The sequence below is a fragment of the Chiloscyllium punctatum genome, chromosome 23, assembly GCF_047496795.1.
Source record: "Chiloscyllium punctatum isolate Juve2018m chromosome 23, sChiPun1.3, whole genome shotgun sequence".
NCBI lineage: Eukaryota > Metazoa > Chordata > Chondrichthyes > Orectolobiformes > Hemiscylliidae > Chiloscyllium > Chiloscyllium punctatum.
Genome location: NC_092761.1, coordinates 85,345,438 through 85,356,034, shown reverse-complemented (window position 1 = coordinate 85,356,034; position 10,597 = coordinate 85,345,438). Strand labels below are relative to the sequence as shown.

Genomic DNA, 10,597 nt, shown 5'->3' with positions numbered 1-10,597 from the left:
GTCACGGCGGCTCCACCTGCGCAGCAAGCGCAGACGCTAGGAGCTGTCCACTGGCGTTGGTGCTGATCGCCTCCCTCTCCCAACACCTTCCCACAGCGAGGGAGATACAGAGACGGGAGGCACTGGCAGCGCCAGTCCATCGTGTGCTACCGCCTCACCCCCAGTCATGGGGAAGTCTCTCTCCCACTTTAACCCCTGATCCACACCTTTCCTGGGGGTGGGGGAGAAAAAAGGTTTTATTTTCGCTGAGGGAGGGAAGGGGTAGGGTGGGATCCTTCCATTGTCCTATTTTACTTTGCCCAATTTTGAGGTTGGATTTTACCAGCAGGGAATAAGGATTTGTTTTCCCGGCCAGTTTGGGACCGAATTTGGACATTTCATGGCTCCTTAAGGTAAGATACAAATTCTCATGGAACACCTCGCGTCACGCCCTGTTTGTGTAGGGTGGCGGGGACGTGGAAACCAATTATCTGCACAAATTAAACAAACTTTAGTTGTTGCCATACTGTGTTCACGGTGTGTAATAGTGATTAATCAAAGCATTTGCTATTATATAACTTTTAAGAGTAGTCCTTTCAATCAAATGACAAATAGACCGGGTCTTTAGGGAACCTTTAGACCAATACTCTGAAGAATTGAGAAGTGATCCGGTTGTGTCGTTGATGCATGTTTTAAGCAATCTCTCTAGATGACAGCAGAATGAAAGGATGTGTTCATTCTAGAGTTGGGGTTCGGGGGCTGTGGGTGTGAAAGCCAAGAAACTTCGGCTGTCTGATGCTGTTAACTTCGACGTTGATCCTGTATGATGGCTAAGTGTTTCATTGACTGCAAAGACGCGAATCCTGGCCGCAACAGGCAAAAATATGAAGTCATATGAGAAAAGATCTCCAAGGGAAAGAACTCAACGTAGGTCGGTCAGCCACTTGCTCTCTCCGCTTAGCTCCGGCAGTTGAAGACTGAGTTGCACTTATCTTTGAAACTATGAGAAAGTGTTAGTTTTTTTTTGTTTATTTTCGACATCCCAAGGCTGAGATACTTCACATATGCATGCTGTAATTGTAATTCACACTGCTGGATGCAATCATAAATGCGTCCATGTAATGGAACAGTAGGAGAGTGCAGTATTTAAAACCGATTGAAGTCTAATGAACACATGCATTTACATTTTGCCTTCATACCTGCAGCGATATATACACCTAAACTCATGCAGCCAGTTCTCTCTCACGTTGTTCGTGCATACAGAAATATGCTTAGACTGAAAACGTTTCGTAGGAAATCAACAGCTAATTACATATCCACAGAACCAGTTAACTTTGGGGTGTTGAATGTTTAAAAAAGTAGGTGGAAAATATATTTTTATATGCTAATATAGCACAAAAAACATAAGCTATCTCTCTACATTGGTTATATCATTGTTTTAATAGTTATTTAGATAAAACGTATTTAATCGCAAACAAGAGCTTGTCAATGTCCACAAGAACTTTTTAACAAGGGGATTATTGCAGGCTGTCTCACCTAGTGATAGCTAACTGAACGCTGAAATATGTATATACTGGCTGTGGTTGATAGTCTTTTAGCGGTAATAATGGTAAGACATAAAGAGGTTGAGTTGATGCTGTTTTCTTTTCACAATGGACTTTACAACTTTCGGCTGTCACATTTACCTTTTTAACACTGAAGACAGGAGTTTGAGTAGTGCATAAATAGCAAGCACAGCAGTACAGGTACAGAGATACTCAAAACAGCGATTACATTCACTGGAGACTGGTTTCTATTGTTAGGACACAGACCATCTTTAGTGGATTACACCATATGATGTTAATGAGCTCAGCTTTGCTTTGAAACATCAGTTCACTCTCAACGAGGTGGATGGGGTTCAAATCCCTAATGTTAGCTGAACACTAGAGATGAATGAATCATTCATGATAAAGGAGTCTTCATACGATGAAAACCCTCCTTTAGGCATTCTCAGACAAAAGTGTATCCTTAATTAAAATATTCAATGATGTGAAAGAAATTACCATTTTCAGATGATGCACATAAAACTAAAGACCAGGACCTGGGAAGACAGGTATTTTGTAAAGTGCAGAATGAATGGAATTAAGTATTTCTTCACAGAAATTTTTAATAGAAATAATGTTTAGTGATAAGCAATGTTCAAAAAGATAACAATTTTTAGAAAACATTGCCATAAGCTGCACAATCCTGAAGTCTGCTTGCACGATTCAACATTGATATATTTAACAGGGTCTTATTTTGAATGGTTTACCATTAGAAATATATGTTTATCTCTATCAAAATGTGTTGTGTCATATAAATAAATTGGTTGACTCTGTCTTATTCTCCAAATTAATTACATCATGGAAATCTTCTGCAGTGCTGTCACAGAATGTTACATTTCAGCTGCACCTGTTTCTTAAGTAGGCAACTGGGAGCTTGTTTCATATGAACTAGATGATAATATCAGCAGTTCAGTGTTTGTGCTTCAGTCACACTGTCTGACTTCCAGATTCAGCTTTGCTTCACTACATTATCGATAACAGAAAGGGTGGAGCAAGTATATATTGTAAATTGATGTCTGAATTCCTAGGAAGCTAATTTGGGAATATAACATTGATCATTTGTGAACTGCTTCACTATGTTCAAAAAGGAAATGTACTTTTTGAAGATTGAACACCTGGAGTACCATTGCCAGTTATTTTGTGTTGAGTTATCATTTTATCTTTGAGAGCTCATTGTTAAGTTTCTCCGATTAAGTTTAATTTCTCTCTCTCTGTCTCAATTGATCGGCAGTTCAAAATTAGCAATGAAAGTTTACACCTGTTTATTCTGGTTGTTGATAGATTAAATTCAATTAAATTTAAATTTCAGCTAAAATTTGTGAAAATAACATTGAAGAGTAAAGAGAGTGAGAGAGAGAAAAGGAGCAACCAAAGGAAAATGACAAGATTGCAATCCAGACACTCATGGTATGAAACATTCAAAAAGGAAAATTCCAGGGATTTTTGAAGATCCTATGAGCTCCAGTGTAGGATAACATTTGATAATATTTTCCCATGCTTGTTCTGCCCTATATTTTCTGTATCATACTAAAACCTATTTGCAAGTTTTCACATTTTTACTGTTAGCCAGAGGTTCCATTAACAATGCATCCAAGTTTTAGTTTGTATTGTGTGTAAAATCTATCTACTTTGTAATTTGTAGTTAAGTCAGATTTCCATCTACAGTATAACGCACTTTACATCTGGGATAGAGATCTACATTTATTGATTTGTCAGATAGTTATAGTACGCCATAAAATAGCGATGTCTCATATTTACAAATGTGGCATTTCCACTCGATTTTGTGGTATCCTGCCTCAGTACATAGGTATATAGTTGATGATTGGATTTTCATCACTGTGCTTGGCTCTGAGACTGGGATGTTAAGCAAATGATTTCAGAACTGAATCTCAGATTCAGCCTAAGGGGTAAATATAAGGTACAGAAGATGAGTCAGATATTCATGTCTATTTTGTTTTCTAAATATAGGAAAAAACATGTGAACATGAACCTCACTCTAGTATTATTTGTCCACTGAATGGCAATAGTATGGAAGTGTATCATTTCAAGATGGCATCAGTTGCAATATAGATGGTGTGACATGTATCACTCTTTAAATATATAGACTTGAATGCCTAATTTAATTCTGTTTACATGCTTGTGTAAGTGTTACTCTGTGCACATGTTCTGACTTCTAAAGAAAACCTATTGTATCATGAATAAGCTGTTGCAGACAAAACAGGTTCTTCAGTAAATATGTATCATTAACAAGTTAAACGCAGACAGCTTTGGAGTATGTTTAGTCAATTTATTTTCAGTCTCCAATTTGGCTTTTTAGACAATGCTCATCATCAAGTGACCTCTTCTAGATACTAATAATCCAGTGATGCAGTCCACATGCTTTCACGTAACCTGATGTAGGAGTATAATTCAGTAACATCTAGACAGGCTGGGCCAGTCATTCACACTCCACTCCCCTTACTTTCTAAGATGTTTCAAATGGCATTAAACTGAATAACCAAGCTCAGAAAAAATGAAGCACAGCCATCTGAAACAGCCCCAGGGCTTGAAGTTGGAAGATTCTAATCAGGAGCCCAGTGTTTCAGAATTTAATCTGTCCGACTGTCTTTTCCTATTGCTTCATAATGAAATACAAGGAAAGACATACCCCATACTGATTATTCAGTGGGGTAGACCCAATAACCAGTGTGATGCCTTGTTGCACACTCAGCTGGAAGCATAGCAATATGATAGATTGCATTATTTGGCTAGGCGTTAATTCATCTCTGCATATTTAGAAAATAGTGAAGGACTGATTGTCTTGTCAACTTATTAATCATAAGACCATCAGACACAGGAGTGGAAGTAAGGCCATTTGGTCCATCGAGTCCACTCCGCCATTCAATCATGGCTGATGGGCAATTCAACTTCACTTACCCGCATTCTCCCAGTAGCCCTTAATTCCTTGTGACATCAAGAATTTATCAATCTCTGCTTTGAAGACATTTAGCGTCCCGGCCTCCACTGCACTCTGCGGCAATGAATTTCACAGGCCCACCATTCTCTGGCTGAAGAAGTGTCTCCGCATTTCTGTTCTGAATTTACTCCCTCTAATTCTAAGGCTGTGTCCACGGGTCCTAGTCACCTCGCCTAACGGAAAAAATTTCCTAGCATCCACCCTTTCCAAGCCATGTATTATCTTGTAAGTTTCTATTAGATCTCCCCTTAATCTTCTAAACTCCAATGAATACAATCCCAGGATCCTCAGCCATTCCTCGTATGTTAGACCTCCCATTCCAGGGATCATCCGTGTGAATCTCCGCTGGACACGCTCCAGTGCCAGTATGTCCTTCCTGAGGTATGGGGACCAAAACTGGACACAGTACTCCAAATGGGGCCTAACCAGAGCTTTATAAAGTCTCAGTAGCACAACAGTGCTTTTATATTCCAACCCTCTTGAGATAAATGACAACATTGCATTTGCTTTCTTAATCACGGACTCAACCTGCATGTTTACCTTTAGAGAATCCTCAACTAGCACTCCCAGATCCCTTTGTACTTTGGTTTTATGAATTTTCTCACTGTTTAGAAAGTAGTCCATGCTTGTATTCTTTTTTCCAAAGTGCAAGACCTCGCATTTGCTCACATTGAATTCCATCAGCCATTTTCTGGACCACTCTCCCAAACTGTCTAGATCCTTCTGCAGCCTCCCCACTTCCTCAGTACTACCTGCCTGTCCACCTAACTTTGTATCATCGGCAAACTTCGCTAGAATGCTCCCAGTCCCTTCATCCAGATCATTAATATATAACGTGAACAGCTGCAGCCCCAACACTGAACCTTGTGGGACACCGCTTGTCACCGGCTGCCATTCCGAAAAAGAACCTTTTATCCCAACTCTCTGCCTTCTGTCAGACAGCCAATCCTCAATCCATACCAGTAGCTCACCTCGAACACCATGGGCCCTCATCTTGCTCAGCAGCCTCCCGTGAGGCACCTTATCAAAGGCCTTTTGGAAGTCTAGGTAGATAACATCCACTGGGTTTCCCTGGTCTAACCTACTTGTCACCTCTTCAAAGAATTAATCATGTATGTGATTAATCAGGCTGTGATTCACCTGAGATAATTACCATGTTGAAAAGAAATACTTGCATATATGCCATCTTCTCACATTTATTAGGAGTATAGAATCATCGAATAAGTACAACACATAAAGAGACCATTCTGCCCTTTGTGTCTGTGCTGTCTCCCTACAAGAATAATTCCCATGGTCCCACATGACTGGCTTTTCCCTGCAAAGCTTTCCTTTTCAGATAATGATTCAATTCAGTTTTAAATGACATGAATAAGCTAGCATCCATTATCCTCTTTAGGCAATAAATTATTGTTCAAAATAATTTAACATGTAAAATGATTTTCCTCATGTCAACATTGTTCAATTTGCTAATTGCCTTAAATCTGCATCCTCCGATATTTGATTTTTCCAATATTGGAAATAGTTTCTCCCCACCTCTGTCAAATCACTCTCAACTTTCTCTTTTCGCTTCTTTAACCTATCAATGTAACTGAAATTCCTTACTCCTGGAACCATTTCTTAAAGTGTAGTGCCCAGAATTGACATGGGATTCCAGTTAAGGGTGAACCAGTATTTTCTACAGATTTATTACAACATCCTGGCTTTAGCACTCTGTGCCCCTATTTATAAAGCACAAGAACCCATATGCTTCATTAACAACTATTTCAGTTGGCCGTGAAGCCTTAAACGATGCGTCTCAAAACTGTTCACATTCAATGACTGACCTTGAAGAACAATGGTTCTTTTTTTATAAGCAACTCATGCGCAGTCACATCACACAAACTAAATCAAGGTGAATTACCAGTTTCTCACAATTGAGATGTATACAATAGTCATATGGTTATAGAACTAGACTAGTGTACCTCAGCTGTTGTGAGTTCAAACCAATTGTGTAATAAGTGTGATAATTTTGTATTTGCAATAGATAAAATACTCTTTAAAAAAAACATAGATTATAGTGAAAAGCCAACTGGTTCAAGAATACCCTTCAGGAAAATTAATCTGCCAACTTTATCAGGTTCAGGTTATCTGTATAGAACAACTTTGACTCTCACTTAGAATCATAGCATTATAGAATCATTACAGTGTGTAAGCAGGCCATTCAGCCCATTGAGTCCATATTGACCCTCTGAAGTGCATCCCACCCTGGCCCACCCCATCCCTGTAACCCCGCATTTCCCATGGCTAATCCACCTAGCCTGCACACCCCTGAACCCTATGGCAGTTTAGCATGGCTAATCCACATAGCCTGCACACCCCTGGATGCTATGGCGATTTAGCACGGCCAATCCACCCAACCTTCTCTCAAGACAATTAAGGAAAAGCACCAATCACCAACTTTGCCAGTGTTAACCACATTCCAGGAACAAATTTTGTTTGAAAAAGCTTGAAAATTCAAACAGATCAACATGGTAAGGATATTTCTTGCTCAGATCTACTTTGGAATGGTCAGCCGTGAAAACTTATGTAGTTTCCCATGTTCCAAATTTGCTTTGTGAGTACTATGAGCTTGGGTTTGAAGAACAATATATGCATTTGAATTGCTGAAACAGTGTGCTCATAAAACTTTAGTGTTGTGAAAAGTATTGAGAAGGTGGGGAGAGGGGTTTCTGCATTAAAATCAAAATAAGAATAAAGACATTTGTAACAATTTATATTTGTCATGACTTAAGACAAGAATATAATACAATTTTGTCAAGTGTAGACAGCTTCCATCAGCTCTTTTGTAGAGTCTGCAGTTTCATACAGGTCAAAGTATAGCTTAGAAACCCATGCTGTCTATAAGAGTTTATTAACAAAGTAGTTTTAAAAAAATAGTGTTTTAGGTACATTATACATACATCTATGTTTTGTACTTGTGGATCAAATTATAGACACTGTCCTATCTATTTACCCATCCAACTGTTTATCTATCTATTTTTTCTTTCTACCCACCACATTTGAGAAGATGATGATTGTTTGTTTGAAGATTGTGATGAAAATGTTAAATATTTGCATTATTTTGCATTGGGAAAAGTGGAGTAGGCAAAACAAATTGTGAAGGGTGGAGAGGCATGAATGTATTCACTCCAGTGATTTCTTCCTTCCATTATATCTTGCATCCAAAATGAAGTTGCTCTGTTCTCTTTGACATGGTATCTGGTACAGTGGAATTATGGTTATCTTGCTGGACTAGTAACCTTGGGCTAAATAACCAGACCCTTCAGTTTAAATCCCAACATGGAAATATAAATTCAGGTAAAATAACTGCATGCAAGCAGCTATCCCATCACCAACTCACCCTTACTTTACATGTGCATAGTACATGAACATCCAGTTCAGACTCAGTCCCTGGACTGAGGAGAATTTCTGAATCTCCTGTTTATATCTGTCAGCCGGGGCTCCCTGACTAGCCAAGTTTAATAACTTCAATCAAGGACCTCATTGTCAATGAGATCCACTTGGCCACGGTTCCAAATACTACTTTGGGTAATTAGTTAATTACCTAAAATAATTAACTCTTTGACTAAAGATGATCAAGACATGATTTTATGCTCTATTCTAGTTCACTAATGTCTTTTAAGCAGGGAACTATGCCATCCTTACCTGTTCTGGCCTACATGTCATTCTAGAGCCACAGCAATTGACTCTTGAGTGCTTTCTGAAATGGTCTAGTAAGCTTGCCAGTGCCTTTTCAGGGCAATTGGTAATTTGCTGCAATCTGGGAAGGACTACAGACATCTCTCTCCATGAGAGAGATAAAAAATTGCTTGTATAGGTTTAGAGTCATCATACCATTTCAACCACAAGGCACATTGAGGAGTCAGGGCCTCATGAGCTGCTACAGCAAGTACATGGATTGAATCCATCCCATTAGCACCAGTCTGCACCACACTCTGGCCTTCTAACCTATTGATTTATCCAAACCACCTCACCCCTTTTCCCTCACAAGGGCAATCAAATGCTGTCCTGGTAGTGCTGACATCATGTGAATGAATTGATTTTTAAAAGTCGCACCAAATACCCTGTTTATCACTTAGTATTCTTCAACTCCTGCTTTAAAATTGTTAAGGTAAAACCAGCATTCTGATTTTTAACCCCTTGATTATTAAGCTTCAAATTATGAGCATTTCAAAGATATACTGTATGATGGGGGATTTAGTTTTAAACCCAAGAATGATAACCAGAAATTTAATAGGTGTAGCAAAAAGTCAAATAGTTAATCACTGTACTCCTTTGAGTACTCCATCATTGAACATTGTGAGGTATTATGGTTGACATAGAACAAGGGATGAATGCAGATTTCTCCAGCTTCCTCATTTCCCCTTCCCCCACCTTGTCTCAGTCCCAACCCTCAGACTCAGCACCGCCTTCTTGACCTGCAATCTTCTTCCTGACCACTCCGCCCACACCCCCTCTCCGGCCTATCACCCTCACCTTAACCTCCTTCCGCCTATCGCATTCCCAACACCCCTCCCCCAAGTCCCTCCTCCCTACCTTTTATCTTAGCCTGCTTGGCACACCCTCCTCATTCCTGAAGAAAGGTTTATGCCCGAAACGTCGATTCTCCTGCTCCTTGGATGCTGCCTGACCTGCTGCGCTTTTCCAGCAACACATTTTCAGCTCTGATCTCCAGCATCTGCAGTCCTCACTTTCTCCTCATAGAACATTATATTCATGTTGTGTTAAGTAGCTCATGTCAGAAATGTTTTGATACCATGCAGCAAGACCTTAAGGAAAGATATTACAGAGTTTCAACTTGCTGTGAAAATAGAAATATCACAAGTTTTTTTTTAAATACCACTTGGGATTTATTTGTGAAAATCACCTTGTCACTAAATTAATTTGTCCTTGAAGTTTTATTTTCACAATTGCTTAATTCAAATGGTTACAATAAACCTTCAGGAGAAACAAAAACTATTAAAACTGAATAATAATAAATTTCAAAACTTGTGTATAATTTATGTTTGATTTCCCCAAAGACTAATGTAGATTTGGAATGTATGAAATATATAAAAAACAGAAAAATGATTGAAGAAATGACATTGTTTTGAAGATACCAATATTATTTTGTATTGCCCGAAGCAAGGTATTCTATTTTAATCCTGCCAATTTATATTTTGAGGTAATTTTTACACCTAACTTGGTAGAGATATCACAACATATCAGCTACGTCATGAAAAATGAACTTTTCCCTTGCTGGGAATTTTCAAGTAAGAGCGCCTTTATGATTTCAAGATATCCTGACACATTTTTCAGCCAACAAATATTATAGAAATTATAGGTATTACTGACATGTAGCCACATTGGATGCAACATTCCAAGAACAGCAATAATCAGATTATCTTAGTGGTTTGATGGCGTTGTTTGAGAGATCAATATTGTCTCGCGTTCCTATGCTCTTTTTCCAAACAGTGCCACGAAGTCTTCGCAGAGGCAAAGAGGGACTTGATTTAACCTCACACCTGCAAACTTGTGGTACTCGCTCAGTCCTGCTCTGAGAGTTAGCCTTAAATTTGTATCCCGATCCTATGGGCTGAGACTTAAACTTATGCCCTACTGGCACAGAGATAAGAGTATTACCACTGAGCCAAGGCTGCTTCAAGTTTCATCATGTTGTCTGTGACAAGACAGAGATGCAGAACCCGTTATTGCGTGTCCCAGCGGAGAACATTTATGTGCTGTATGCCGAGCCATGAAAACTTCAAAGGTGTCTCTCTGATCCTTTTATTGTAAGCTGAGCAAGTTCTGATAAGGTAAAGCATCACGTACATCTTAATAAGTATATTGAACTGAAATAACACAGTCATTGCTTTCATGCCACAAGATTAGGGGGAAGAGGGTGGTGAAGTAGAAATGAACAAGTAGTTGATGGACTTTAAATTAAGATGATAAACATGTAAATCCAGTCTCAGTAATAGTGACCATGACAGCAAGTGCATTGTTGTTAAAAATCATTTGGTTCACTGCTACCTGCCATTCATACCTGATCTGGGCTCAT

At 39.0% G+C, this 10,597-nt stretch overlaps 1 protein-coding gene across 2 annotated transcripts in view; it reads left to right on the top strand.

The window, feature by feature from the left end:
* Positions 1-279: 279 nt before the first annotated feature.
* The window catches only part of LOC140494201 (D(2) dopamine receptor A-like), a 124,275-nt gene continuing 113,957 nt past the window's right edge, over positions 280-10,597 (top strand). Inside the window, exon 1 of one of the 2 annotated variants that reach the window (XM_072593358.1) lies at positions 280-392. The gene's annotated coding sequence lies outside the window, so the exon portion shown is untranslated. The remainder of the gene's footprint in view (positions 393-10,597) is intronic. The other variant, XM_072593359.1, reaches the window with a different exon arrangement.